Source organism: Ambystoma mexicanum, chromosome 12 (genome assembly GCF_040938575.1).
Source record: "Ambystoma mexicanum isolate Mex_15411 chromosome 12, UKY_AmexF1_1, whole genome shotgun sequence".
NCBI lineage: Eukaryota > Metazoa > Chordata > Amphibia > Caudata > Ambystomatidae > Ambystoma > Ambystoma mexicanum.
In genome coordinates this window covers 410,324,470-410,331,141 of record NC_090936.1, presented here as the reverse complement: position 1 = coordinate 410,331,141, position 6,672 = coordinate 410,324,470, and the positions used below count along the sequence as shown (strand labels likewise).

The 6,672-nt window shown below is 45.6% G+C and overlaps 1 long non-coding RNA gene across 1 annotated transcript; it reads left to right on the top strand.

Moving 5' to 3' along the window:
- Positions 1-3,478: 3,478 nt before the first annotated feature.
- Positions 3,479-4,231, top strand: LOC138512973 (uncharacterized). The gene is made up of 2 exons (XR_011281642.1): positions 3,479-3,686; positions 3,769-4,231. It is a non-coding gene; the product is annotated as an uncharacterized lncRNA (long non-coding RNA).
- The last annotated feature ends 2,441 nt before the right edge of the window (positions 4,232-6,672 follow it).

Genomic DNA, 6,672 nt, shown 5'->3' with positions numbered 1-6,672 from the left:
ACCCCCAGGGTCGGTATCCAAAAGCAACGGCCTTCCCCTTGCCACCAGAGTATGGGGTACACTGGTACTAAGTTGTGAAACACCCTCTGGTTTTTCACAGCAGGAATGCAAGTCCAAAAGGCTATTGAGGAAGCAGGGACATCAGACAACCACTCACAATACATAGATCAGGAAACCAGCCGGCAAATAGGAGGGAAAGCCCAAAGGACCAACGCACAAAGGCCACAAAGTCTACAGGGATCTGGCACAAGGGTGCAACCTAAGGAAGGTGGGACCCCAGTTTGCAAGGGCAGGTCAAGCGCTCACAAGCAATGTGGTAGAAGTGTGGTAAACCACATTGGAAATTAAGTCCAATAAATGTAATCCAAGAAGTAGGTCAGAGATGAGACAAAGGCACAATGTCATCAACCAGCGGGGCATGCTTATTCAAAAGAAGAAAAAAATTATGCGCAGGGGCAACTTCCAATGCAGATCCATTGAGAGAAACCATAGTCGGAAATCAGGGAAAACACAGAGCACTATACTTGGGAAAGACACAGACAGAAAGAGCTTCAAATATGGGCTGCTCAGCAACTTGCAGTAGTTGAGAAGCAGGAAGTGTTTGTTCTGAACACTTCTCGTTTCCCAGTTCTCCTGAGTGTAGGAAGGCGCACACCGAATTAGCCAGGGCACATGACATAAGCAACGCGCCTGGTAATCCTGGGGAACATGGCCCCTGAATTGGCTCGGCTTGTCCAACACAGCAAAATATGCTAGCTGCCCTACATGGAAGTAGGTAAGGTGTGCGACTTGCATCTCATGGTGCCTTTATGGGGCCTCAGCCGTGCAACAGAAACTAAGCACTTACCAGACATCCCCTTGAATATATGTTTAGGTTTGATGCTGGCGTGGCCAATAAACAACCTCACGTTGGATCTCCATCATCTTTTGAAACCCTCTATGGCCGTTAGTAGCTACATCATGGGCGTGATGTAACATTAGGCTTTGGAATGAGGTAGGTACTTGCCATTGATAGTGACCAAATTGGGGTTTCCTAACCAACAGGCAATCTTCAATTTGAAACACCTTCTGGAATGTCATTAATACTCTAACATTTTTCTTCCCCAGATAATCTAATTCAGATAAGGGAATCATTTTTGAATCCAGTGACTCAATGTTCATTTGTAGCAGTAATTTTATCGATATTTGGGTCATCTCTACTTCATTGAAGAGTGGAAAGTTCACCTTCAGCACAAAGTTTTGATAGAGTAACTGCTGTTATTTGTATTTTTGCAAGAAGGTGTCCCATATCAATGGAGTCCCCTTTAGAGCCAAGTTGTGGCTAATTGATCTGCAAAATTATTCCCTGTTTTGTCATGACCCTATATACCAGAGTGACCTTTAATTTTCTCCCACTATGTGGTAATATTGTTCAGTGTCACTTTATCATCTATTGTTTGGATTAAGTTTCCATGTTTCAAGTGTTTCAAGTGTTTGTTGTGAGCACATAGCATACGCTGGCTTTCCAATTTATCAGGTGTTCTACAAATCCATTTTGTGCATAATCTGAATTGGTGATTATCACTAGTTCCTGGAGTTGATGATTCAAAGACAGCTTGAAATAAGGCCAGCAGATCTGCCACATGAATACTTTGGTGACCAATTTTGTAACCGTTGGAGGGTTCGGGGGCGTCATTCACTCCAGCCTTTCCTGCCCCAACTACTCATTCTTTCTTGTTAATGTCTGTGATATGGTAGGAACATCCATCCACATAAACTTTGGCCATTTGCTGACAGGTGTTTACTTCATCTACGTTATGAGAGGAAGCTAGATATTCTTCCATATTGTGCGGCTGGTCAGAAGAAGGACGCAGACACTGACTGATTCTACATCCCACTGATGATTTTATTAACTTAAAGAAGAAATGCCTATCTTTCGCTATGCTATGGTATTCCCTACCTAACAAAACTAACTAAGGTGCTTGTCAGTCATCAATGAGAGTCCAAATTATAATCTGTCCAATGTCCAAACTAATCTGTCATAAACCTACTACTATTATAATAACTAAAATCAGGAAAATCTCTCCATTCTCCTGAACATATCATATCATACATATTGTTACTATACATAGCAAATATCTAGTAGACTCCAAGGCTTAATGACACAATCTACATATCTGTGCCTGCCGAGGAATGTGATGCCTGTGTGCGGCTTCAATAAAGTGAGGAATGATATTAGTCCTAATTCCATTCTCATTCCCTCAATGGGAAAGCCACTCTGTAAGCCTAAAGCGGAGTACAAGATTTTTGCCTTCTGTGACGGAGGCATGGAATTACAAGTAGACACTGACACAAGAGCTGCAAGTTTCAAAACCTTTATTGATGGTTTAAAAGGGGTTGGAAAACTCCTATCTTGCCCTATAACTAAGATGGTTTCTCCATACCTCGGTTCCATCTCTCGGCCTGTCGCTCTGCTCTGCCTGGTTTGCAGTCACCCTGGAAGAACTGCTCCTTCTCGTGCATCGCCTAGCTCCTTCTCATGCATCAACTTGCTCAGAGTGTGTCTCAGTGTTCCACCTGTTAACCATGTGGGGAGAGCTAATGGGTACGAGGTGTATGTAATTAAGATCAGGTGCCTGATCTTATGAGTGGGACATGTCCAATGTATTGCATGGGTGGTACTCCTTTTAGCCTCAGACCTCCTCTTCCCCGGGTCAGTGTTTGTGTAGGAAAAGGGGGGGATCTGGGAATTTGGAATATCCTAAAAAATAGGATGAGACAGGGGTATTTGGAAAGGGGGGATACCATGTCTTGCCATCAGGAGTTCCTTCCCCACTCCCCGAGGACCCCTCACCCAGGTGATCCTCCCACACTTGTCCACCCCCAGGGTCTGGATCCAAAGGTGATGGCCATGCCCTGGCCACCTGAGTAAGGGATCGCTAGGGCCTAAGCAGTGAAACACCCTCTGGTTTTTCATACTTCCAAGATGTTAGGCCACCTAATGTGTTTGTCTCAGTCGATTTCTAAGCCACAAATTATGTCCAGGATACTACATGATTTATGTATTTTTACGGGACGTTCAAATGACTTTCTGCCATATATATTAACCTTTTTTGTAAGCAAAAATTTGCTGAAACCTTTAGGTGAGACATAATTCTGCAAGCTGGTTCGGATACTAGTACTGCTTAAAATCACACCCAGATAAATGATTTAGTCAACCCGCTCAATGCGAGTTCCATGCATTACACAGGAGAAATTACAGTTGTGTTTACACGTCACAAAGATCAAAATCTTGGTTTTGTTATAAATTATCTTATGGTGGTTAGCCTTAGAGTAGAAAGCAAGAGCATGCAACAGGTGTTGAAAGCCAATATGTGCCTGATCCAAGATGATAATGGCATCATCATATCCTAACCAGGATATCTGATGTTGATGTTTATGAATTCTGGGTGGACAACAGTTGACAGATTTTAGGGCCACTCCTTGCAGGTCCCTACACGCATGCGTAGCGTTTCGAATTTACAACTAGTTTCAAACAAAGAGATTACCATCTGTTCTCCCTCGTTGCTGGACAATTCCATTATACAGCAACCGTTTTGCAGTCATTTACAGACGGCGTTGAAGGCTCAGGCTAAGTTGCGCTGCCTCTTCACTTTTCAAATACATGCAGCGCTGGATCATCTTAAACTGCATGGGGCGCCCTCCAGGTTATGTTTTAGTCCTGAATTGTCTCGCCTGACTGGCCACACTACACTGCATAGATTTTTGCAGCAGCTAGGTTTTCATCAGAATGGTAACACCCACCTCCTGAGGAAGACGTTCAGTTAACCACCACTACACGTCGAAACCGGTCGAGAGAAAAAATTCTACAGGGATGTGATCTTTGCATTTGTTCTTCCTATCCACCCTGACAATAGATTGTTTGTGAATTATTTCTATTGTTTGTAAACACCGCAATAATGAGTGTTATTATGGGGACTAGTTATGAATTCCTCTTCCCCATTGGTTCTTAGCATGTTTTCTGTGTTTTTAGTACTTTGGATGTATGCCACGGTATGATGAGTTGTGTGTGTATGTATGTACTATGTATGTTGAGTATGAGTGATGAAGTTTTAGCCGATTTTCGGCATATTGTTGCTGCTGTTCTGTTATGTTAAAATGATCAGTGTATAATAATTTTGAGTGATTTATTCACTAGTTTTCAATTTTTGTATCACCTTTAATAAATTTGGATACATTTTTTCTAAACATATTTTGCTCTGGACATATCTTTTCTGTTTCTTGATGTTATTATAATACTCTGGTCCAGAGGCTAGAGTTACCCTGCTCCTTTCTGTGTTTGCATGACAGATTTTAGGGCAGCATGCCTTTCTGAGGCGTAAAGATTAAAAAGTATAGGCGCAAGAATGCATCCTTGCTTTAATCCATCATTATTGTCAATGGGGGCAGATAGTTTACCCGTATTATCCAATCTGATACTTATATATGTCTGATTATAAAGTTGATAAGCTAAGTTCACAACTGGCCATGGTAGGTCACAATTATTTAACGTCCTCCAAAGCAATTGGCGATTAATGCTGTCAGAAGCAGCAGAGTAATCAGCGAAAGCCAAATACAATGAGGAGGAAGGTCAATTTAATGTACCTCTAATCAGATTTTGGGGGTCGTGGTTCCATGCCGTGAGGACGCGTGCAGCGAGAGCTCCTGCCTTGATCCTAATAAAAGCTCCTTAAAGCCATATCTTGGACTTCTGCTTCATGGACTACTCAGCCCTGATGTGGAGGCACTGGCGCTGCTACTGGAGCCTGTCCTTATTGTAAACGGACTGCCTGTGGGGCGATACATCGATCAGTGCCTGGGCGGAATGGCGGAAAAGATGGCAGCCATGCCGAGACGCTGACGACTCTCCGCACTAACACCGGAAGAGGGGCTGGACACCCTGAGCGTGAATTGCCTGACTGGGACAGGGTGTTTCTGTGCCCAGGAAACAACGTACTTGCTGCCTGGCCGACTCAAGCACACATCGGGGCACAGGGCTGACAGCCACCAGGGGCAGAGCGAGCGGATGCTGATCGGACACTGCAGGCTGGACTGTCCCGCAAGTAGGAAGAACCGGCAGACTGACGAGGCAGGGCTGAACCCAGGGGGGACCGGAGCCATTCCTTGAATAACAGCAGTGAGTGGTGCCACAGCAGTCTGAGAGGCTGGCTCCAGGGGAGCTGGAGAGGCAGGCTGCTGCCCCCGCCCCAGAAGAGACACCTATGCACTATTCTGGACGCTCACCTTGGCTGCCCCCTGCCCCTCGGGCGGTACAGGCATGGAGTGCTGCGCTGGGCCCTGAGGCTATAACTACCGGCAACAAGGAAGACGGCAGCAGACTAGCGGTAGTTGGGGACGACTCTCCTTGGCATTCTACTAGATAACATCAAGACGGCGGGGTCACAGGGCCCCCCCTCCTCCTTTTCACCACTCGCAGCACTTGCCATGACTGATACCTCTGTGGAACACGGAACCCACAGTGGTACTATATAACGCCCTCCTTGCAAGGTCTGGGTGCTTGATAAAATACTGGTGTGATGGTTGTGCCAAATGACTTGCTTGGCATATCTGGATGGCCTGCGGACGAGGTGGTATCCCTGGTGCCCACAATATGCCATCTACCAAACCAAAAGACGCCAGCAAGTCCAGATCATTCACTCTTTCGCAGCTCAGGGAAAGCAACCCAATCACGTGGGTGACAAGGACAATGAGCCCCTCCCGACGCAGAATATAATACAATTCTAGAGGGCATTGCTGCTCTACAATCCTCCCTACAATGTAAAATTGATGAAGTTGAGGTGGATGTACACTTTGAGACAGGATGTGAGATTGCTTGCTGATCGAGTTACCACAACGGAAACGCTGTTACAGGAAACTTCCTCCACCACGGCTGATTAAATGCAGAGGTTGAAGGCATTGGAGATAGAAATGCCATACTAGAAGGCAGAGCAGAGGATGCGGAGGGACGTTCCCGACGGAACAATATCTGGATACTGGGAATACCGGAGGGGTGTGAGGGAGTGAACCCCACATGGTATATAGAAAACTTGATCCCCAAGGAGGTGGGCATTGGGAAGTTGTCCAAGGGATTTACAATTGAAAGGGCACATTGATCCTTGCAGAAAAGACCCCCACCGGGATCTAACCCAAAACTGATTATAGCAAGGGTCCTCAACTTCAGGGACCGAGAAGTAATATTGCAGCACTCAAGAGAGGGAGCCACCCAGGATAGCAATATACCTGGATTACACTCCTTTAGTCAGGAGGAAACACAACACGTCCCACGTTCATCCCTACGAAGGAACAATTGCGCAGGCAAGGTCTGAAATACATGCTCATTTACCTGGCCAGGATAAAGGTACTGCACAAGGGGAAGGCACACATGTTCAAAACCCCAGAAGCGGTGAACATGTGAATGGACCACAATGGAATGCAAGACAAGAACAAGGAGATCACGCCAGATAGCAACGGATACACCCACAGCGCTTACCAAATTGTCAAGCACAGTTTTGTTTGATTCGCAGGTGCTGATACAATTGAACGCCTGGAATACTCACTGTATGGCAGTGGTGCAACTCTGCTGCCCAGGGTGTAGACCTTTTCACTCCCCAAGGTAGAGATCACTACTGAGGTGACCGGCTAATTGGTACACCT